Source organism: Antechinus flavipes, chromosome 3, assembly GCF_016432865.1.
Source record: "Antechinus flavipes isolate AdamAnt ecotype Samford, QLD, Australia chromosome 3, AdamAnt_v2, whole genome shotgun sequence".
Classification (NCBI taxonomy): domain Eukaryota; kingdom Metazoa; phylum Chordata; class Mammalia; order Dasyuromorphia; family Dasyuridae; genus Antechinus; species Antechinus flavipes.
In genome coordinates, this window is record NC_067400.1 from 467,394,954 (window position 1) to 467,420,925 (window position 25,972).

Sequence of the window (25,972 nt, forward strand, 5' to 3'; positions counted from 1 at the left end):
CTTTACTTTTCAGGCAGTGGGGGTCTAAACTTGGATTCAATTATTATCTCTGCAGATTATTTTGAGATCTACTTATCTCCCCTGAATTTCTCTCTTCATCCAATTTTATATCACCAACAGCCTATTGGACACCCCAAAGGGAAGAGTTTTAATGATTGTCTTGATTTTTCTAAATATTCGTGTATTTTGTAGTGTGTAGATGAATTATAAGCTATTTGTTTAGTGTGTTGGTTAGCAGATCTTTTAAATGCAACACATTCAAAACTCTAATTCACTATCTTTTCTCCCCAAACTCTTCCTATTTCCTATTGGTGTTCAGTCATTTTTAGTCAGAGTCTTTATAATCTTGTATGGGGTTTTCTTGGCAAAAATTAGAATGGTTTGCAATTTCCTTCTCTAGTATGTGATTTGTCTAAGGTTACATAATAAATGAGAATTTAGACCCAAATTTGAACTTAGAACTTATTGTCTCTAGGCCTAGAACTCTATCCACTGAGCTATCTGGCTACTTCCAACCTTCTTATTACTGTATCATCTTCCTAGTTACCCAGAGTGACATCCTAAGTGGCATTCTTAATAACTCTCTCTCTCTCACTCCCCTATATTCAATATATTATCAAGTCCTTTTACTCTCTGAGGCATTTCCTCATCCCCTCATTTATGGGCTACTGCAAAAATCTGCTGATTGGCCTTTCTTCCTCCAGTATTTTCTCACTCTGATCCATCTGCCATTCAACTGTCAAAATGATTTCCCCAAAGCATAGTTCTGACCACCTCACCTTTTCCATCCATGTTCAATAAAGTGCAGTGATTCCCTGTTCCCTGTTCCCTCCAGAATCAAATGTAGTATCCAACATTGGCTTTTAAGGCCTTTATAAACTTTATAAACTCTTATCTTCTTACCTCTTCAGTCTTCTTATATTTTATTCTCCTTACACAAACTCTGCCATTCAAGACTCCCAGCCTCCATTCTGTTCCTTATATACAACACTCCATTTTCCTGGCATTTTCACTGGCTGTCTCCCATGCTGAAATTTTCTCTCTCCTCACTTCTACCCCTGACTTCTGTCTGTGGTTTCCTTTGAGTCTCAGCTAAAATACTATCTTCTATGGGAAACTTTTCCCATTGCTCCTAAATGTTAGTGCCTTCCCTAAGATCTCTCCAGTTTATTTCTTCTCTCTCCCTTCTTCACTCCCTCTCTTCTCCTTCTTCTCTTCTTCCTCCTCCTCTCCTTCTCTTCCTTTGCTCCTTTTCCTCCTCTCCTCCTCTTCTTCCTTCTTCTCCTCCTCCTTCTCTTTATTCTTTTCTTTCTTCTTCTCTTTTTTCACATGTGTGTGTCTATATGTATGTATATATCTTGTTTATACATAAGTGTTTGCATGTTGTCTCTTCTGTTAAAGTTTAAACTTCTTGAGGACAGGGATTTTTTCCCTCTTCATTTGTATCCCAGTATTAAGCCCAACACTTTGAATTTGATTGGTACTCAATAAATACTTCTCGACAACTTCATTAAACCAGGTGAAAACTAGCAAATTAGCCTTTCATTTTTACAATCATTAAAGGAAGTTTCCAAGTGACATGTTGGATTATGATTTTGGGGAAGCAGAACCAACAGCTATGGGAAATACAGTGTCAAGCATCTATAGGAAAATGTAAAAGTATAGGCAATTGTTTTCATGTTTCCAAATATCCAGATATTTCACATTGTGTAGACAAAAAACTAGTATATCAATTTGTAGTCCTTTGTTTGCCATCTCTAGACATAACCTTCAAGTCAGACAGCAATCTGATTTGGTTTTCTGCTAACTGTTAGATGAACAACTTTCATGGCAGTATTATGGACAAATAATGTCTTCTTTAAGAAATAACAAGAATATTGCTTAGTGTCTTGGACACTAAGTCTTTCAAATATTTATAAGAGATTTAGATAGAGATAGCTTATTAGTGATGTAGGAGAAAGTTGACTAGGAAAAAGCTAGAGAGAATACCTAGGAGTTAAGGACAATCTCTTCATTAGATAGATGAACCTTCTTGGGTCTGGGTCACTACCTTTCCCCATTCTGGTAACAACTCTGAGAGATCTGAATTCAGCCTCCATTTGAAAACTTCCAGTCAATTAAAGTCAATAACAATCATTTATTAAGTGCCTTGTCTGTGCCAGGTACTTTGACAAGGACCAGTAAAACCCTCCTGACTCCATTTCATTAAAAAATAAACAACTAAAATATCTACATTGAAAGGCAGTTCCTTACTTATTTGTATAGCTAAAAGGATGATTTATTAGGAAGGAGAATCAAACAAACATAAAAATATTCATAATTAGACTAGAATTTAGAAGAGCTGAATTGAAATCATGATTGTTACTTCCCAGTCTTGTCATTATAGATGTCATTAATTTCTCTCATCCTTACTTTCTTCATCTGCAAAATGGGCATGATAAAAATTGTATTTTTACTTCCCAAGATTGTTATGAGGAAAGTGTGGGAAGTGCTATATAAATATGATCTATTATCTTGTCCTGACCACCAGAGCTTAATTAGCTATTTCAGTGCTAAGGCAGATGCCTTAATAATGTTTGCAGCAGGTAACAAAACAAATTCATTTGGAGAAATGGAGACTTCAGACCAAAAGTTCCCATGGGAGAGAGTGCCTAGAACTGTTTCTGTGGTGACGAGATAGGAACTTTCTCAGGAATGGAGAGCCCACAATACTATGAGGTACTGTTATGAATGCTACTGCAAGGGAGGAAGCAGAGTGGGTATGGACCAAGGAAAAGCTCAGCTGGGATCAACAAGTCAACAAGCATTTATTAAGCACTTACTATGTACTAAGTATGATACTAAGTATTAGAATGTGATCTCAGAATGGGAGAGAAGCTGAGGTGTGCTGGCAAATGTTTAACAACCACATCTCTGGGAGGGCAATGGATAAATGTATACAATGCATACATACAACGCTTTTAAACTTAACTTGCATTAACATTTTCTTCATAACTTTCTTAAATCAATAAAAGAATAAATCAAGCCCTCATTTGTAACATTTGCTCATTCCTAAAATATAAATGTTCACACTGAAAATTTAACAATCAGCTCCAGCATACCCCTGGAGGGAAGTTTTATCTGCTACTTTCTAATTTTAGCTATCTTTGCTAACCATGTGTGCCAAGCTTAGCTTCTATCTGAATAAACTTTACCAGTGACCCCTAAATCTCATCCATCTTGAGGAAAGCCCCAGTTGGGCCATCATTATTTCAGCTCTGCTGAATACCCACCGTGGACTGGGCATCATGCTAAAGCATGTACTCACTTTGATAAGACCATTGTGTTGTGTCCGGAAGTATTGCCTGGGATCTTTCTTGCATCCTAACCCTGCATATTACATTTTCTAGATCATGGACTGGGCAACCAAGATGCTCATCCTCCTTGGGGCAACCGTATAAATAAGATCAGCATTTTTTCCATTTGATTGACACACTAAGTTATTCATCAAGGGCTTGAGGCAAGTTGTATTGCTATAGAACCTACATCCAAAGTCCTGATCTCAAATACTTCAATGTATGTCTTCTTTGCTGTCACATCAAGTTCATTCCAAGGTCAGTAGACTTGCAGAAACCTTTTCTAGGCTTATGATTCTATAAACCATATGGCTTGGGGAGGCAAGAATTAGATATTCTTCACAGAAAAGGGAACTGGAGAAAAGAGATTGTCAATTCCCTCCTCCTTCCCACACAGCACCAGAGCAGAGATTCAGAATCTCACTTCTTTAATGTTCTTCATAGGATCACAAAGGCAGAATGGACTAATAATAATGGTAGCTAACAGTTATATAAACACTTACTATATGCCAGGCACTGTGCTAAGCGCTTTATAATCCTTAGCTTATTTGATGCTCACAATAATGCTGCTGTTATTAGTCACATTTTATAGATAAGGAGAACAAAAAAATATAGGTTAAGAGGCTTGCCCAAGATCACACAAATCAAAAATATTTGAGGCCAGATCTGACTCCAGGCCTAGCGCCCTATTCCTTATGCCAGGTACCTATTCCATCCATTAGTAGTGGATAGAGAACTGACTTAATAGCCAGGAAGACTTAAAGTTTTATTTCTGACACCTACTGTGTTACCCTGAGCAAGTCTCTTAATCTCCATTTAGGCAACTCTTTAAGACTCTTGGTTGCAGACTAGCTGCTGATCTTTATTGATGGGAAGGAGTTTTCTTAGTCTGGGAAATTCTTCTACTAGTGAAATTATTAGTTTCATCTCTATGCATATCACAAAGAACCACAAAGTTGAACCCAATCTTGGAGGGTCATCTAGGGTAACCCATATATAAACAGATATCTCCTCCATTTGTAAACCTCCAGTGGAAAGAATTTGCTACCTTCTGAGGGAGGTCATTCTATTATAATGACTAAACTTGGGTCCAGAGAATTGAGAAAATGCACCTCCTTTCATTCTTTTCAAAGAGGTAAGGGACTCCATGGGTTTGTAATATTACATGTACTAATAAACACTATTGATATATTCATTGGTTTTACCTAACAGTTTTTCTTTCTTTCTATTTTATTCTTGGTTACAGTAGATGGCTTTGCTGGGTAGAGAAGGGTGGAGCAATATAGGGATGGAAATAGTTTAAACCAAACAATTTCAACAAAAATGCTTTTAAAACTCTTGAATTGTTAGTATGTTTTATATTACTTCAAAACTAATTCTACTTTTAAATTCCATGTTTTTGTTTTGTTTTGTTTTTTGTTTCTGCCCTCTAGAAAATCATGCCTCGTGCTTTTTGAGAAGGGAAATATTGTAAGGGATTCTCTTGCTCTTTTCATTATAACAATACCTGCAACAACTTACATTTATATAATAAACCATTTTAAATTATTGTATAGACTTAAAAATGTATATAGGGCTTTAAGATCTTTGAACTTAAAGTCAGAAACCTAGATTCAAGTTTCAGCTTTCTCTGCCACTTACTAGGAGCATGCTCTCATTCAGATCAGTTGACCTCTCTGAATCTAAGTGTCCTTATGAGTGAAATGGACTTCAAGATATAACCAAACCCCAGAAGATCCTCTGAAAGATCTTGGATGTGAACAAATTTTGCAATTGGAAAGCTCTACATAAAATAACCTCTAGTTCTTTGGCAAAATTATTATTCTCTCTTACTTGGTATCTCTAGTGTCTGTTAAATTTCAGTTTGGTTGGGCACTAGATAGGCTCTATTCTCTGGTTACTAAGTCAAATGTATAAAATATAATCAGAGATTTCACTATTGTTCATCAAGATAGTAGTAGCTCCCTCCCTCCCTTCCTATTTCCCTCCCCTCCTACCATTCTTTGTGTCTCTGTCTGTGGCTGAGGTCTCTTTTTGTTTCTGTCTCTGACTCTATATCTGTCTATCTGTAGTAGCCCCACTATCCCCAACTTTCATTTGAATCTATCTCCCAATCAGGACATTCCAAATCCTGAGGCAAGAGAAATTAAAAGGTACCACCTTGATTTATACTATTCCACTTTTGGAAATGACCGTGATCTTAAAGCAATTTGGCCCAAACATCCAATTGCACCTGGCAAAATATTTTCTGCTACTGAAGATAAAACTCAAGGGGCAGGAGAATCATATGCTTATAGGAGACACTCTGAAAAGAGATTCTGGACTGGGAAACATCTTCTGGCAAACTGCCTCCTTGAGACTTGAGTATGATGATGTGAATGAGAAATTTCTGGGCTTAACCGAAAATAATAAAATTTGTGAGAAGAGAAAAAACTTAGTCTGAGACATGATAGCTTTTTATTACTTTTCTCATAGATCTGAAGGTGACTCCACAGTTTTGTCAGATGTTGGGCTTATTTGGCTTCTCTCTTCCAAATAAATATACCATATTATATACCTTGTTATCCTGCTACTATGCTTTTAATTGTGCCATCTTATAAAGTGCCTAGCAGAGTGTCTGGCTTATAATAGGTACTTAATGTTCTCTTTCTTCATTTTTTCCCTCTATTACATTTTTTCTTCCTCTTTCCCTCCCTTCCTCCCTCCCTCCCTCTCTCCTTTCCTCCCTTCTTTCCTTTTTCCCTCCCTCCATCCTTTCCTTCTTTTTTTGCCTTCCTGATTTCCTGCTTTCCATCTTCTTTGCCCAGAACACCATCTCTATTTAGATGCTATTTAGGATCTTATCCTTTCTTCAATATCCGCTTCAAATTTTACTTCTCCATAGTAAGCAGGGCTAGGACCTCTCCTGAGACTCCAAAGCACAAATTGTTAGTCAAAAAGAGTGTTCAGAAAGATAGACCCCAAATAGACCCTCATTTTGACTTGCCTGTATTATTGCAAATGCTTCCTAATAGAACTCTATGCCCTTACCCACAAATCTGGCTCTGTCACTCTGTTTAAAAACCCTCAGTGGCTCCCTGTTGCATACAGAATAAAATGTATAGTTCTTACTTGGTATATAAAGCCCTTTTCAATCTTGCACTCTTCTTCCCTTTGAGTCTTATCTTGGCTATATACCCTATCACAAACTTACTGAATTGGGTTACTCTCTGACTTGTGCTTTCCCACTTTTATGTCCTTGATGCCTAGAGGCTCCATTATTGTCTTCTTACTTCTCTTTGGGTTTCAGATTGCTACTCATCTTTAAAAGTACTTCTCTCACTTACATGAACTGATGCTGAGAGAAATGAGCAGGACCAGAAGACCATTATATACTTCAACAACAATACTATATGATGATCAATTCTGATGGATGTAGCCCTCTTCAACAATGAAGATGAACCTAATCAGTTCCAATGGAGCTGTAATGAACTGAACCAGCTACACCCAGAGAAAGAACTCTGGGAGATGACTAAAAGCCACTACATAGAATTCCCAATTCCTCTATTTTTGTCTGCCTGCATTTTTGATTTCCTTCACAGGCTAATTGTACACTATTTCAAAGTCCGACTCTTTTTATACAGCAAATATGCAGCAAAAAAAAATTTGGACATGTGTACATATATTGTATTTAACTTATACTTTAACATATTTAACATGTATTGGTCAACCTGCCATCTGGGGGAAGGGGTAGGGGAAAGGAGAGAAAAAGTTGGAACAAAAGGATTTGCAACTGTCAATGCTGAAAAATTACCTATGCGTATATCTTGTAAATAAAAAGCTATAATTTAAAAAATAAATAAATAAAAGTACTTCTCTCCCAAAACACTTATTAAAATCTTCATGATGAGGGTATGGCCAGTTTTTACAACCCAGATCATCATCTCTTTGAGCACAGAACTGTATGCTATAGATTCTTGTTTCTTCCAGAGTACTCAGAACAGTGTCTAACAAGCAGTGAGTACTTAATAGTTACTTGGGTATTTGAAATGCTCAAGCATCTGCCTAGTTTTTGCTTCATCTGTGTAGCCCTTTGTTCTGGTATTTTGACCAGTTGATAACTTGCTGGTGATGAGTAATGATTAGTAATTGACAGGTAGTTTCATTTGAACCTATCTCCCAATCAGGACATTTCAAATCCTGAGGCAAGAGAAATTAAAAGATGTGAACTTGATTTATACTATTCCACTTTTGGAATTGACCATGATCTTAAAGCAATTTGGTCTACCTAAGCCACAATCAGGGGTTTGAGTTTTAAAAGGAGGCTTCATGTCATCTGCAGGATAGAAAGCTGGGGATAGAAAGTAAACAAAGGGAATACATGCAGACACAGATTTGACTCCCTGGATGGAGTTCTTTGTATCCATGCAGCTTCTTTAAGGAACAGCTTAGCCTTTTGTTTTTTTCTGGAGACCTAGACAGACAGAAGTCAAATTTTCATTTGGGGAGGGAGGGGTGTGGGGAGAGTGGTGTGAAAATCTAGGTGTGAATATGATTGAAAGAGAATGTGATTATTGTATTGCCTCTCAAAGTAAACTATTAAGTATAAATCCAAAGCTTTTGTTCTAAACCACAAATTAAATTTGTTAATTAATTTTTATTTGTTTGACTACTGGACAACTCAAGATGCTGTTGTATGTCTGGATCCTTCCTCCTTTAAAAGATTCAAATGCATACTTGGATCTTTCAGTGTCTGGCAATGAAGTTCAGAGTGCATCAGAATACTGCATATTACCAAATCAGATGGTATTGACATGTGGGGGTGGCAGATTCATGGGAGGTGAAATTCCTCCCTTTTAACTTTTTTCTCTCTTCCAATCCCTTGCCACACTATCCTGTCTTGCACAATATCATCATATTAATCCTCTTCTAATGGTGGGAAACTCCATCCCCAATTAATCCCATAAAACCTAGCTAGCTTGATTGAATAAATCAATAAAAAGTATAACCTAGGTTAAAATAAGTTCTTCATCAATTTGAGAGAAATAAAGCTCTTTGATCACTGGATAAAGATAGATGATGTTACTAGGAAATATGTGGTGATTAGTTGATATAATGAGATACACCTTTGGGCTATGTATAAAAAGAGCAAGCTAGTTAAGAGCCTGTCAGTTTTGTGGAAGAGGACTCCAAATCCTGGCCCTGAGAATTCTATGGAGAACTCTTGAGAAAAAATTCCAGTAAGGTTTGCTTACTTCTTTCTCCTTTTCCTCTTCTATTTCTGGTAATATACAGAGATACTGGATTAGTGGAAGACAATCTATCTAGAGGGTTGTAGAGAAAGAAATGCTGATGACAAATAGGAACTCTCTCAAGAAAAGGCAACTGACAGAATTGGTGAGATTACAATCTGAAGGGGGGTGGAAGATCTGAAAGTTCAATTGACATTGGTGAAATATATGAACTCACTTTCCCCATGGACCTCATCTGTGCAAAGGAAAAGTATGGTACAAGTTTAGGGTCATTGATTCTGCAATAACTATTTTTGTTAGTAATACATACTCTTCCCAAAAAGCTGGTTGATAACTAAAGTATACTGGTAGGGATCACGAGAAAGTGTACCGGAAATTCTGGAACTTGAGCATATCCTAGAACCTTGGAAGCAGTAATAGTTGATGCCAGGAACACCAAATTGTAAGTGTAAGTGTAAGTTGAAAGTATTATCTTAATCATGACACACTTTGTTCTACACCTGCAATGGCTTCTCATTTCCTCCTTTAAAAAATGGCCAAAAAGAAATTAGGCATGGACCCACACTTAACACCATATACCAAGATAAGATCAAAATGGGTCCATGATCTAGGCATAAAGAATGAGATTATAAATAAATTAGAGGAACATAGGATAGTTTATCTCTCAGACTTGTGGAGGAGAAAGAAATTTGTGACCAAAGATGAACTAGAGACCATTACTGATCACAAAATAGAAAATTTTGATTATATCAAATTAAAAAGTCTTTGTACAAACAAAACTAATGCAAACAAGATTAGAAGGGAAGCAACAAACTGGGAAAACATCTTCACAGTTAAAGGTTCTGATAAAGGCCTCATTTCCAAAATATATAGAGAACTGACTCTAATTTATAAGAAATCAAGCCATTCTCCAATTGATAAATGGTCAAAGGATATGAACAGACAATTTTCAGATGATGAAATTGAAACTATTACTACTCATATGAAAGAATGTTCCAAATCATTATTGATCAGAGAAATGCAAATTAAGACAACTCTGAGATACCACTACACACCTGTCAGATTGGCTAAGATGACAGGAAAAAATAATGATGAATGTTGGAGGGGATGCGGGAAAACTGGGACACTAATGCATTGTTGGTGGAGTTGTGAACGAATCCAGCCATTCTGGAGAGCAATCTGGAATTATGCCCAAAAAGTTATCAAATTGTGCATACCCTTTGATCCAGCAGTGTTTCTATTGGGCTTATACCCCAAAGAGATACTAAAGAAGGGAAAGGGACCTGTATATGCCAAAATGTTTGTGGCAGCCCTGTTTGTAGTGGCTAGAAACTGGAAATTGAATGGATGCCCATCAATTGGAGAATGGCTGAGTAAATTGTGGTATATGAATGTTATGGAATATTATTGTTCTGTAAGAAATGACCAGCAGGATGAATACAGAGAGGACTGGCGAGACTTACATGAATTGATGCTAAGTGAAATGAGCAGAACCAGGAGATCATTATACACTTCGACAACGATATTGTATGAGGATGTATTCTGATGGAAGTGGATTTCTTTGACAAAGAGACCTAACTGAGTTTCAATTGATAAATGATGGACAGAAGCAGCTACACCCAAAGAAAGAATACTGGGAAACGAATGTGAACTATCTGCATCTTTGTTTTTCTTCCCGGGTTATTTTTACCTTCTGAATCCAATTCTCCCTGTGCAACAAGAGAACTGTTCGGTTCTGCAAACATATATTGTATCTAGGATATACTGCAACATATCTAACATATATAGGACTGCTTGCCATCTAGGGGAGGGGGTGGAGGGAGGGAGGGAAAAATCGGAACAGAAACGAGTGCAAGGGATAATGTTGTAAAAAAATTAAAAATAAATAAATAAATAAATAAATAAATAATGGCCAAAAAATGCTTAAGTATTCAAGATTCTATTGAAATCTAGTCCTAATTTCACTTTTCACTACTAGCAGGACTAACAGAAGCTTTTCTTCCAGAAGGATTCTGTAGCTGAAGCCATACTGGTTTAGTCTTCTTTCCCTTTTTAATTTCTCCCAATGGCCTGACTTCAGTCACTGCCCCATCTTTACCCACCCCACGTAAACCACCTACCATCTTTCCCTAACAACTGACACTTATCCTTCTGCCTATCTCCTTGTAAGTTAACTAGTTTGAATGGGATGTCAGCTCCTAGAGAATAATAGAATTTTCCATTGTCCACAACATCAGTGATGTCATGGTTTCCTAAGCAACAATCAATCAGAATTGTAAAAAGCCGTAGGAATAAGAAAGAAAGCACCATATGTATGCATACACACTCATATGCACACACACAGGCACACACACATATACAACCCACTTGACAATTCAGTTCATTTTTTTTTTCAAAAAACAAAAAAAAAGTCCCTGCTTCTAGCCCCATTCTGCAGCATCAGGAAGATCTTTCCCAGCTGATGAGGTGGTTTCCATGGAAATGCTTGGCAAGAAACGACTGGTTGACCCATCCTAAAGATGGAAAAGCACAGGGGATTCTATGTCAGCAATTGCATCTGCCCCATCACAGCAATCAGTTTGAGGGAGCTCATAGCACCAGAGGATCAGTGATTCAGGTAAATAAGTTATCTGTGTCTTCCTTCTCTAGAATACTTTCAGCTTCTAGAACCTAAAGGGCTACTGGGTTGGGAAATCTTGTTGAAAAGCATCAGAACAATCTTGCTAAAAGCTTCTACATGGCAAGTCAAAATCCCAGGTGATGGGATAACAAAAGCTAAAGTTATTCATTCACTCTCCAATGGTACTTGGAAATAAGGGAATGCTGCGAGAGATTCTTAATTTGCTGAATTTATTCAACATTTAGCAATCATTTTCTTGTGTACAGAACACTGTATTGGTAGCTGGAAGAGACAAAGTTTAGAACTGAGTACTTTCCCTTAACAAGCTAATATTCTGGTAGGAGGAATAAGAAATCAACAAAGATAATTCATACTGCACATTAAGTTTTGGCTCATTAGAAAGGTTTCTGAAAAAAGGAGGACCAAGAGGAAACGGTGAATGAGGGATCAAGGCTATGTAATTTCTTTCTGAGACTTATTTAAGAGCAAGAAGAGATTTAAAGATTCCTTCTAGTTTACCATGAACTCAAATTTGCAATAACTAATGTACTCACATTGATAACAAAAGGAAGACGATCCCCCTTCTAATCATCTTTCTTAAGCAACCCCCTTGATGCTCCTTCCTGCTGTATTGTCTGGGGCCACCTGGGATGATCTGCAGCCTCTTAGGATGGATGAGGCCTAATGATTTCCAGGCTCAGTTCACATAAGCACACCCTTGTGTTGCACAGGTTTTCTGGAGTGTCTCCAAAACCCAGCAGTCAGCACAATAGCATTGGAAATCTATGCAGAATGGCCCTGCTCCTAGAATAGCTGCTGTTTCTGGTTCCAGCATTGGCCAAAATCCAGAAGAAAGTTCCCTAATATGCAAAATGGCTTAGTACCAGGCAGACTCTACATGCTGGATTCTCTGAACTGGCCTGTGGGGTAAATGAGTAATATTTAATTTTCCACTGGGACTAAAGGTGTATGCAGAAGAGAGTGTAAGTTTGATATATACCTTCCTTACAAAGGATTGTGAAAGCATGTTCTTCTGAATAGATGTGATTGAAATTTTCTTATTCATTTCATTTTCACAGGATCTCCAATCTGTTTTTGCTCTCTGTTCTGATAGGTGAGAAAATTGAACTCAGAGAGGTTAAGACTTATTCAACATCATACCATTAGTTGGAGACAACTCCAGGACCCAGGACCCAGTTCTCTCATCTCTAGTCCATTGCTTTTTTAACAATAGTTGTCTTTACTGAAAGGATAAACTAGGAATTCAAAATTATTAGTCTTCCACAATAAGAGCACCAACTGAATATCAGTACAATTGTCCCATCCATTATACCTCACTTGGGAGTCATCACCCACAGCTTGTGGCATTCAGAGCCCTTTCCTGGAGCCAGCTGGGGTGCGACAAATAGAAGATTAAGAGGGACATCAGATATAAAAAGAACAGCAGGAAAGCAGACAAGCTGAGCTAAATTCCCATTTTTTTTTTTTTTTTGCAAAAGTTGTAAAGAAAGAAAGCCCAACGAAGAAAGAGTTCCATGTAAGCAGACTTCAAGTTGCCAGATACTTTTCTTCTTTCAGGAGAATGGATGGGAAAGGAAAGGAAATAAGCATTTGTATCATTGCAGTTTATGCTAGGCACTGTACTAAATGTTACTTCAATCGAACTGTGAGCTCTATGAATAGATACTTCATTATGTCCATTTTATAGTTGAGAAATGAAGGTAACAAAGACTGTGATCTGCCCAGTAACATAACTAGCAAATATATGAACCAATTTTGAATTCAGGTCTTCCTGACTCTATGCCTGATATTCTATTTGCTGAGCCATCAAGAGCAGTGTAAACCCATATTAGATACTGGAAGCTGGAGGGTAAAAAACTAGCATCTATTTCTGTGTTTGTCTGAGACTCATATACTTGATATTTTTGGCTAGTCCCTGAACTTTTAGGCTGCTGAGTGGCTCAGTGACCTGGAATTAGGAAGACCTAAGATATCAAATTCAGAAAGCTAGTAAATTCTTCCAGCATTCTTCCAACATTTACTTCTTGTACAATCCTGGGCAAAGTCACTTTTGACTTAGTTTCTTAATTTGTAAAATGTGGATAATAATATACATGTTAATGAAATAGGTAATATTACTATGAATAATAATCAATTGCTCATCATTATATAATATTGCTATGAAACTTTAATTATTATTAATGCAAGCGGAGAAGAGAGGAATAGAATTTTTTTAATATTTTATTTTATTTTATAATAATTTTATGTTGACAGAATTCATGCCAGGGTAATTTTTTTTTTACAACATTATCCCTTGCACTCGCTTCTGTTTCGATTTTTCCCCTCCCTCCCTCCACCCCCTCCCCTAGATGGCAAGCAGTCCTATGTATGTTAGATATGTTGCAGTATAGAGGAATAGAATTTAAAACTCAAAACTTAAAAATAAAAATTTAAAAACTGTTTTAACATATATTTGTGAGAAAATAAAATATATTTAAAATAAAATTGATCTTAATAAACATTAAAAATTTTAAAAATAATAATTAATAAATAATACTACTGGCAGCTAGGTGGCATAGTGGTTACAGCACCAGCCCTGAAGTCAGGAGAACCTGAGTTCAAATCTGACCTCAGACACTTAACACCTCCTAGCTGTGTGACCCTGGCCAAGTCACTTAACCCTAATAGCAAAAAATGAATGAATGAATAAATAAATAATTCTACTACCTCCTGAATTTCTTTTCAAGATAAAATATGATATTTGTAAAATGTTTGTCAAAATTTAAAGGACTATATAAATACTAGTATCATTATTATTATATGAGGAAGAATATTTGAATCAGGATAGCAAACATCAATATGAAGGAAGACTCCTTGGAATTTACTGAAAGCCCCTCTGTGGGATTGGAGGTGGGATGGAAGAAGACAAGTCCCATACAGACTCATTTCTCCTTCCCTGTATCAGAAATTATATCAGAAACCAAGCTCTTCACGCTAGTCCAGGGCCACAATTATGTCCGTTGGACAAACATTTATGGAGATCCATGCTATCTATGCAAAGCATTGTGGCAGTTGCTGATGATACACAAAGGCAGAAACCAAATTAGTCCCTACCCTCATTGAGCTTACATTCTACCAACCTTTCTTTTGTTTTAAATACCCTGCATTTCAAATCCAACTTCTTCAATTACATTGGCCTCTTTGGCTATTCATGACTAAAGTCCATTAGAAAATATCCCCATTTCAACTAAAGCTACCCATCATTTGTGAAATTGCCTTTTTTTCCTTGAAGTATTTCCCTTTCCCTCAATAAGCTCATGTAATCAAATCTTTCTGTTTCTGACCTATATGTGTTTTTTTTCCCTATCATGATACAGTAAGATCCACAAAAGGTAAAATTCATATTTATACACAGTATGTAGCAGTCTATTTTGTGGTGCCCTGTAGTGGCATGAAATAATAATTAGATTTAAACTTAAAGTACCTTAATCCAAGTCCTAAAAGTTGCTTAGCCTACATGATCTTAGATAAAGTACTTTGAGTCTCAGTTTCCCCATCTGTAAAAGGAAGAAGTTGAGTGAGATCCATGGTCTCCAAAGCTGGTTGAATATCCCAAGGGGTATTGTAATAATCTATTGGAGCATGGGAAAATATTACAGTTGTGATAATTATTATTTTATCTTCACAAAATAAAGAATTTCTTCTTTATATACTTTTATCTAACATAAAAATAAATAATGTAAGTATACAACCAAATACATAAATACTTCTATTTGATATATGGAGTGACACTGGTACCCTCATGCAAATTATATATCAAATAATCATATATCATGTATGATATCTGAAGTATCTTGAGGAAAGAATGAGAGTTCTAAAATCCAGAGGGAATTATATTCATGGCCTGACATTCATTTGCTTTGTATATTGTGATATTTTGCAGTTTTCCCTGTGTAATTAAGAGTATTTTAGATAATATTTGGTGTTAACTAAACAAAGTATAGGGAATAGACCTGTTATTTCACTGGTAGAGGCCATACCTGGATGATGGAATTTCTCATATCATTTGTAGACTGGGGCCTTTTTTTTACAACTTAAAGTATTAGATATCTACATCATTATATGGTTAAGTTACTTATCCAGGGTCACACAACCAATATATATCAGGGTCAGGACTTGAACTCAGTTTTTGCATTCAAAACCAAGATTATATATGATATGCCTTATTGCCTCTTTGAACTAAACAAACCCTCAAAAATAAATAAGTAGCTTAAAATGATTCCTGCAAAGGAACTGCAGATTAGTAATAATAATTATGTGAGTATAGTGGAACAACTAGAAAACAGCAGAGTTGAAACTTTTAACAAATTATTCATTAGTCATGTTACAAGGTTAAAACAATGATGATTTAATCATTATCTGACAAGGTCAGCCAAAAAATTGAAATATGGATTTGAAATATGGATTTACGTCTACTATCATTAATGATGAATGTCATCCTAAGTGTATATTGTGCCTCAAGGTGTTAGCTAATGATGCTGTGAATCTATCACGATTAGCGAGACATTTAAAAATAAAACTTTTGTTGCAGAAAATAATGTGTGGGTGTCCTCTATAAAAATTTTCCTATCTGTACACTTAAGAAGATTCTCAACTTTTTAAATAATCTGAAAAAATTTAAAAGTCTTGTAACCTATTTAAGAAACTTCAAAGTAAAGGATGTAGTAATGGTTTTTTTCAAAATTCATTTGATAAACATATAACAAGATAGCACCTTCCAATTAATTTGTAAGAACATGATTGACAGAGAAGATGGAAATTTACTAACTGATGTAAACAAAAACTTTTGCATAATTGGTGCGTGGGACTGAGATTCTTATCATGACTTAGTAAAAGCAGCCAAAGATACTTTTTGTGCTTTTAGAATCTCACATCTATGTGAGATCTTTTTTAGTGTTATTACAGCCATTAAAAAGAAGTAACAAAATGACCTGAACTTAATAACAGACCTTCAAATCACTACACACACACACACACACACACACACACACACACACACACACACACACCATTTAATAAAATGTTAAATCAAGTTTAATATTAATGAAGCTCATTCAACTACATTGCTCTCACTAATATATCATTGCATTATTATTTCAGATATTTAATGCATCTGTGATCTCATCAATTTTATTTTTCTTTTTGTTGTTATTTTGTTATTTTCAGTCATGGCCAACTCTTCATGATCCCATTTGGGGTTTTCTTGGCAAAGATACTGAAGTAGTTTGCCATTTCTTTTTCAGCTCCTTTTACATATGAGGAAACTGGAGTAAATAGAGTTAAATGACTTGCCTAGAGTCATACAGCTGGTTAGTATTTGAAACCAGATTTGAACTCAGGAAGATGAGCCCAGCAATTTATCCACTGTGCCTCTAGCTGTCCCATCAGTTTGGAAGTTCTCTAATAATAAATAGAAGGTCTTGATCAGCTAGATGGATTTTTCCATTTATTTGTCTATTTTTTTCTGAGGATGGAAAAAATACAAACGTTCTTAAGGTACAGCAGGGAAAATCAAGGTTATGCATATAAAATAATTTTCTAATAGCAAAATAGCTCTATTTTAGGAAATGATTATTGATGTAATATTGGGAATATTTCTCCCTACAGATTTTATAAACAGGATGGATTCTTCTCTTAATGGGATAGCTGAAGCATGATTCTTTCTAAAGACTGGGATACTGACTATAACCAGAACTATGAGGCTAGGGAGCTCTAAGTAGCCAGTCTTTAAATTTTCAGTGTGAATATTTGCACTTCAAAAATCTTGCATAATAGGGCTTGATTTGTTTGATTGTCAAGTCATGAGTAAGTATTAATAATACATATTAAACTTAAAAGTATGTGTGCATTCAGAGAATTCACATAAAACATTTTCCGGCACACCTCTCTATTGTTCTATAAATGTTGCTTGAGCTCAGCAGGCATGTAGTAGAAGGCTGGGGAATGAATGAAGTCATCATCGGATTGTAGGACTGGTGAATGTAAGCTAACAATGATGATGATAATAATAACAATAATAACAATAACTAGCATGTAGAGAACACCTTAAAGTTTGCAAATTTTTTTATATGCATTATCCCACTTGAGTCTTATAGCACCATGACTGAAGGGGATTGGGAATGGGTGAAGTATGGGTAAAAGAAAAAAAAAACATTTATTAAACATCTATTATGTGCCAGGTACCATGTAAGTCCTTTACAAATATCACCTCATTTCATACCTTTCTGCTAGAGAAGACATTAGTTCTACAATAAATCATAATAGAACAGAGGTTCTTAATTTGGGTCCTGCAGTTAGATTTTGTGAGGGTATGTAAACTTATATAGAAAAAAAAAATCTATCTTAATTTTTACCAGCCTATAGCTGAAAATGAAAATTTGTTTTATTATTAAAGTAGGCAACAAACATTATTCTGAGAAAGGGCCAAAAGGCATCATTAGTTGGTCCAAGACACACAAAAAATGGTTAAGAACTTCTATTTTAGAGATAATAATACAATTGTGTTAAATGGAAAAGTTCTGGGGAGCCCTGAAAACCCCAAGAACAACAGTTAAGACTGCTGGATACTTGTTTCTATTCACCTCACAACAAACAAACAGGTCCACCTATAGATAAGTAAAGATTGTATAGTACTTTTGGATAGCCATGTGAATATAGACTTTGAATAGGGAAATTCTGTTTGCTTCAATTCTGGGACAATGGCAAGACACCTGCTATGTACCAGGGACTGTGTAATAGCTAAACTTCAAATTCAGGCCAGGGCCTAGACCAAATCAAAGAAAAAGTCATGCCTTTGGGAATTGCGCAGCCTGATTACTCAAGAGTGACAAGAGCTATCAACACACTATATGTGGGGTACTCCCTTCAAGAATTTTCAGAAAGGAAAGTTGCATGGATGAGTGAGGGAGAAGTCAGAGTCCTGACAAGTTCTTCATGAAATCCTTTCAAGCTACATTTCTTACTTTGTATAAGACTTTATCTTCAACACAGAGACCTCTTCATACTGAAAACTTAATTTACCTGTGGAATATTCTCAAATTGAAAGTCCTCTTCTGCTCCTGGACCTCTCCCTTCAATTGATTGGTTCCCTTCAAAATCTCAGTTTTTAAAGTAAGAAATCCATGAGAATATAAACTCCTTGAGGGCAAGGATATCTTTAATATTTTCTAATTGTGTCTATATTCTCAGCATGTATAGCATGTGGAGCATAAGAAACTCCTAATAAATTAATGTTGAGTTGTAAGAAATAGTTTCCTTTCGCCCAAAAAGGATATAGGAATAGATTTCACATTCCAGTACACATCTCTATACTTGCCATGTTGCTCCTCCCCAAGCTTTATACATAGAAGACTCTGAAATGGTTGTTGAGTAAATGGGAGGTAATGTGGTATCTTCAGGGTTTCCAAGGCTCTTCTATGTTTAGAAGATGGTGCTAATCAGTTATACACACACACACATAAACATGTTAATGTGTATATACATACATACATGAATGAGTGAATTACTGAACTATCCTGAGTTTTAGTCAATTAATCAATCAGTGAATAAGTGAGAGTGAGGATGACATTGAGGTTTTAAACCTGGGTGACAAGACAAATAGTAGTACTCTCAATAGTAATAGAGAAGTTCAGTAGAGGGTTGAATTTGGGGAAAATATAATAAGTACTGTTTTGGACATGATGAATTGAGATAGGTATCCATTTCACAATATATAATCTTGAAGAGATTAACCTCTTAAAAGTCTTTCAAAAATAATGCTTTATTCTCCTCCCCATCACATGTAACACAATTTTTAACACTTTTTCTTTGAAATTCCATATTGTATCCCTTCTTCCCCTCCTCCTCTGTAAAACAGAAAGCAGAGAGTAATGTTTCTTAAAAGAAGAGTTCAGGATAGGTATGAAGGAGTTCGAGGGGGAAGGACACTAAGTCTGAACATATAGATACAGGAGGCAACAGCAGAAATATGATAAAAGTTAAGATAGGAGAGGTAATGAAATTACCAAGGGAGAGAGAAAAAAATTAGGAAAGCCCAGGACCAAGCCTTGGAATATATTAAGAATTAGAGACTGTGAAGATGTGAAAAATAATACTTGCACTACTTACCTAAAATGGTAGTGGTGGTGTTATTTCCCCCAGAAGAAAGTGCTTTATAAAGTATAAAGTGCAATGAAAACAGGAGTTAGTGTTATTACTTCTGCCTCTGGTAAGGAAGTTTCTGACAACTGTCTTTGGAACTGCAGCACCTTCCTAAATAGAAGTCTGACTGTGAATGTAACCCCATCCCTGCAAGCAATTATCGATGTGGTCAAAATGAGTAACAGTATTTCCTAGGGCCAGAAACAATGTTTGTAGGGGGTGAAACAAAGAATACTGAATACCAGAGGGCTCCAGGTGAGTAACATACAAATATCAGTCATCGACAAAGATAAACTGTGTGTCACCTTTTGCTTGGTAGCTGATGTTTCAAACCAGACCCCAGGGTTTCCCTTTCAAGTTGTATTTGCCCCCAAACCCCTCTTTCCTGAGGATTTCTTTCAGTGCTACAGAATCTGCAGCATTCTTGTTCTAGAAATAAAAATAGTCCTCAATTTCAGCCTCACTCCTTGGGGAGCTGGCCAGCAAAATAAGCCACTGAGGGAAAGCCTGTCGTGTTTTCTATAAGAACATATGGCTCATTACCAAGAGCTGGAAAAAGATGATCTTGTAATGACTCCAAATAAATATGAAATAAATCAGCTGGCTCAGGAGGCCTTGGGCACCAGGAATCCCTAAAGAGGACAAAGATCCCTCATTGTTTACAAAATATCCTGGCAGTAACCTTTGCTTCCTCATTACAAGCAAGCCTACAAGAGAACCAGGCAGTTGCCAGATTTCTGCCCAGGGGTCATCCCTCTGGTAGACCCTCACAGGGTTCTCTTTTCAGGGAACTAAGTTAAATTTCAGCAAAAGAACTGAAGTGAGGTAAGAACATTGAGAGATTCAGATGAGCAAAGAAGATACAGTTTTTGAGGAAAAATAATCTCTTTGAGTTTTTCTCCCCTGCCTGGATTCTCCTTCTTGGCCCACCCAGGATTTCCTTAAGAAATACTGGGAAAGACAACTTGAGATGGTTAGCCCAGTCTGAGTTACTGTAAGTGATTGGTTAAGATGGTTAAAAAGGTAGGAAAAAGATGAAAATAAGGGTAGTGGGGAAATGTGATTTGGAAGAGAGCAGAAAGGTAATAAGATAAGAGAGGAAAGGAAAAAATGAGGGAAAAGGGGACTGAAGTGAAGGAGAAGTAGAGAACAGAAGATTAAATGCAAATAAGAAGTTATGATAGTTAACATTATAAAACATTGTTAGTTTTGCAGAGAAATATATACATATGTGTATAAATATACACACATATGTGTATATTACATACATGTGCATATACATAAAATGTAAATGAGATAAAAATCTCATTTTATTTGATCCTTACAATGCTAAACTAAAAGTGCTCTTATAATCTCCATTTTACAGATGAGGAAATTGAGTCTGAGAGAAGTTAAATAATTTGCCCAGTGTCTGAGGTAAACTTGGGTTTTCCTGATTTCAAATGTGATATTTTATCTACCATACCAATTAGATTTATTCAAATAAGAAAAAGTCCCACCATATCCTTCTAAAGGAGGTTCTAAGAACCACCATCCTGATAAAAGTATATAGACACATATAGAGACTGAGATAGAAAAGAGAAATAGAGATAGAAATGAAACAGATGGGACACACAGAGAGAAAAACAGACAGAAGGGGAGATAGAGACAGTGAAGTGAAAGAAAGCTTTGGTCCTCCAATGTAGGAGGAGATACTCAATAGCAAGTCCAATAGGACTGAATGTTTGCTCTGCCCCTGCCCATTGCCACGTACGTTATAGTTAAATTTCCCTAAGCTTGAAAATGTCAGCTGAGTTAGATGACCACTGTGAAAACAAATGGAATTTCTTTTCCTTCCTCCCCCAGTGCCAGCTCTAGTCAGTGCCTTGGTGCTGGATGGCCAGGCTGCCATGGTGATTCATGATTCCAATGGCTTGTTTTCATATTCTGACTTGCTTTTGACATAGTAATCATCAAGGGGTCAAGAACAAGCCTCTCCATGAAATTGAATTGCTGCTTAATTGATGGCTCCAAAAGCACCATGTTGAGATTAAAGTGGCCCAGTGTGGGGGTAGGAGCCATGTCCATATAAGCATGATGTGGCAGGAGCCCCCAGGAGGGAAGTTTACATACATCCAGAGGGCCAGTAGAGCCATTTTCTCAGCAGGGGCTATGTTTTGTTTTCTCCTCTATCCTCCTTTTTTGGTTTTAGTGCTCAGCACCATCAGGAGAGATTTGACAGCAACACAGCTGAAGAGATTCAACAATCCAGAGCCCTGAAAAGGACAAACAACCACTCACAGGTAGAACCCCAGAGGGAAGGCACACCAAAGAAAAGTTCACCAGTGAAGGAGAACACAGCCTAGGGTGTTCTGAGAAGTGAAGCAAAGACAGGCCAAGAGCAGCAAACACCTTAGGGACTCAGCATTAATCACCAGTGTGCTATAGAAAAAGGCATATCAGCAGCAAGGGGCACCGCTTGATTATCTCTTTCAGTCAAGCATGCAAATTCCTGCTTGATAGTCATAGTAGATTCACCCTTGCTGTCATCTTGCTTTCTAAGGAAGTTACTGGTTTCTGGGGAATGCAAATTGATTTGGAAGGGTCTGTGGTCATGCAGCTGTCATGCTAGAGAACTCTCAAAGTCATCAAGTCCAGTTTTATCTCCAAGTACCAATGTTCACCAAATAATCAGAGATAGCTGACTTTCTATAATTAGTCTTTTTCCTGGTCCAGATCTGAATTGGAAGTAAGATAGGAAAAATGAAGAAGAATGTGGGTCAGGGAAAGCTGGCAAGGTCAATGCTATGGAAAGGGGAGAATATGGAAGAGCTGTTAGGAGTGTGTGTATGAGAGAGAGACAGAGATGGAGAGAGACAGAGGGGGAGAGAGAGAGATAGACAGAGTTGTTTTGTGTATAGTGCAGAAAAAGATAAGATTTTTTTGGATTTATTAAGGATAAGAATAAAAGGTTGTTAGGTTGTTAGAAGTAGCTATGTATATATGGAATGAAATCAACTTTGGCAAGCATATAAGAATTGGGTAAGGTAAGGATTAAATGTGGTGAAGTACAAAATAAAGTGGTAGTTATGGGATAAGGAATAGGGGTAAGTTCAGAGTTGTGATATGGTGATGAAGGGAAGGCTACAGAATCACAACATCTCAGAACTGGAAGGGATCTTTATGGTCATCTAGTTTATCTAGAACTGTGTTTATTATATGGAAGGTGTTTAATAAATATTGATTGATTGATATATTCCAGATCATGCCTATGAAGAGGTTGCCCAGTCTCTGAAAACTTCCTGTGATTAGAAACTCACTATCTCCCAAAACAGTCTATTCTCCCTTCAAATTTCTCCAATTATTATGAAATTTTGTCTTATATTGAACCAACATCTGCTTATCTACAAATTCAACTTCATTGTTCTATTTTTCCCACTCTGTCCAAGAACATGTCTTATCTCTTTTTCACAAAACAGTCCTTCTTAATCTTAAACGTTACTGGTTCTTTCATTTGATCCTTATATGGAATGGTCTTCATTCCTCTCATTATATTGGCCATCCTCCTTTGCATGTGTATGCTCCAGTTTGTTAACATCCTTTTTAAAATGTGACAATCAAAACTAAATATAGTATTCTAGATATGATCAGATCAGTACAGAATAGAGTAAAATCGTCATCTGTCTTTATCAATCAACCAATGAGTCTTTATAGACTAACTATATACAAAAGGGATATAAGATAATTTTGAGAAGATACTATTACTTAGAGGGATCAGAGAAGGCCTGTAGTTCAACCAATTGCTGTTTCAGGGATGGAAGAGCCAGTTAGGGGAAAGGTGATGGAGGGTCTTAGGTGAAGAAAAACAAAAAGTCTGGTGAGTCATAAACTATGTGAAGTGGAATAGCATGGAAGAAGACTGGAAAGCTAAAAAGAGGTCAAGTTATCAAGAGCTTTATAAATCATACAGGATATGGTCCTGAAGGTAATAGGTAGCCACTTGGATTTATTAAGTCTGGGTGGTAACATAAATCAGAACTGTGTTTGAGGAATGACTGGCAACTAAGTTCTGGAGGATGATCTGGAGTGGAGAAAGACTCAAAATAAGGAGACCAACAAGCAAACTTTTACAAAGGTCTAATTATGAGATGATGCAAGTTAGTATCAGGGTGGAAGCTGCATTGGGAGAAGAGAGCAAAGGATGAATTAGGAAGAGCAAGACTTTTCAGCAGATTGAATACATCGTTTAAATGTGAGTGAGGGACTGAGAGTGCTATCTGGGTTGTGAGCCTGTGTGAATGGAGAATAATGGTGCTGTCAACAGTAATAAGGAAGTTCAAAAGAGCTTCAGGTTTGGGGAGAAAAATATTGTGTCCAATTTTGGACATTTAGAGTTTGAGTTGTCCACAGGGCATCAATTGTGTTCAAGAGCTAGTTGGTAATGTGAGACTGCAGGTCAGGGAAGAGTTTAGGGCTGGATAAATGCATCATGTAATCATTTTCATAAAGTAATAATTGCATCCATGGGAGCATATGAGATCATCAAGTGAAATAGTATATTGGTGATTAGAGAAAATTAGTATTATTATGTGTGTAAGGGGAGGATTGTTAAGTGTTGAAGGTAAGTTTAAGGTTATTAGGTACTGTGTATGGGTAAGATTATGGTTGTTAGTTAAATGGGAGTAAAATCAGATCATTAGTGAATAAGTTTAAGTGTGAAGTAGTGCCAGTAAGATTAGTCTTGCTAGATATCTGGAAATTGGCCTTCTTCTCCTGAGAATATCCCTCTTCCTTGATGATCCCTTTATACCATTGGTGAGTTCCTTCAAATGGTGGCAGGGAGGCTTACATTTGGGTGATAGGCCCAGGCTGGTCATGCTTCATTCACTCCCTTAGATCCCAAGGATTAAGAAAGTCCTTAGTGACTTTCCAGACTTCACCATCATGATTTAGCTGCTTTCTCACCTGGGAACTTCCCTCAGTGCCAAGGATGTTCTTGTTGTGGAACATCCTTTTGCAATGCTGACCCCTTTCTCTTTTTGATGAGTTCCTCCAGGGACTGTGGAGAACCTCTATTTTGGAGTAGAGCTCAGGCTAAGCATGTTTCTTTTGCCTCCATTGTGCTTTTGAAGCTCCAGGCTTAGCCACCAGGCCCCATCCCCCTGACTTCTTAGCCTCTTTCTATGTATTGTTTCCCCCCCCTCATCAGAATATATGATCCTTAAGGGTAGGGGCTTTTTTGAGAGGTTTATATTTGTATCTCTCACATTTAACACAGCACCGGGCATGTATTAATTGCTTAATAAATACCTGGAAATAGAGGGGAAAATTAAGACTGTTAGTGCTTGTAGAGTTGTATGGAGCTAATATTAGGGTTGTTAGATATGAATAGAGCTAGAGTTGAGAAAATTGTGAATGTAGAATTAATAGTAAAATAATTTTTGTGTATATTTAGGTGAGAATGAGATAAAAATTATTGCAAGTGTATGAGAGATAAGACATGTGATGAAGAAAATCATTCTAGTTACTTTTTAAGCTAAAGATTCTTAGCATGGGTTTCATGAACTTATTTTTTAAAGTTAATAATTGTATTTCAATATAATTGGTTTCCTTTAAAATTTACATATTTTATTTCATACATTAAAAATATTCTGAGAAAGGATCTACAGGTTTAACTAAACTTGAAAAGATGTTCATGACATATGGTCAAAAGTCTTGCTTTGAGTTTAGAATTCTACAGGATGTCACACATATTTTATGTTTGGCCTGTATCTCCAGAGAATGGTGACCAACCTGAAATATATGAAAATCTAAAAGCTCTTTGTAAAGTATGGGTCCAAACCCAAAGCAATGTTGGACACAATTGGTACAGAATGAGTTTTTATTGATTTATCTTTGAACTTTGAAGTGTGTACTTCAAGACAATTCCTGTATACAGGAACTCTGATCTATAGATTTCTTTCATTATTCAATTGTCATGATGAATCAGAGTCACAGTGACTCCCTCAAATAAATTTGTGTTTTCACTGTTTGGACAACTAGGAGGAACAATGAATTTTTCACAAATGTGAAACTATTTGCTATTTGTAAGTTCTCTCTCTCTCTTTCTTTCTTTCTTTCTCTCTCTCTCTCTCTCTCTCTCTCTCTCTCTCTCTCTCTCTCACACACACACACACACACACACACACACACACACACACACATTCCATTCCAAGGCAAAGAAGAAGTTTTACATGTATAGTTCTACTGCTACCATGCCTACAATCATAGAGACACTTTTGAACTTCAGGTAGACCTTTAAGGACAGTTCTTTCTATAGTGGTGGGAGTTGATTTCCCTTCAGTTGGAGACATCTTTCTTCCTCTCCTCCACTTCAGTGATTCAGGCAATTTAATCAATAGAATCAACAGAAATCAGCAGATTAAATAAAGTGCTGTCATGCTCCACAGCTTCATTACTTCGTACATGATAATGGCACCTTGAGATCCCAGAAGGGAATTCCCAAAATATAACACACATCAGTCACTAGAAATCACACAAAGCTACCTTAGTGAGCTGATTAAGTGCCATTCACCATTATTACAGAAGATACACATTTTAAAAAGCTA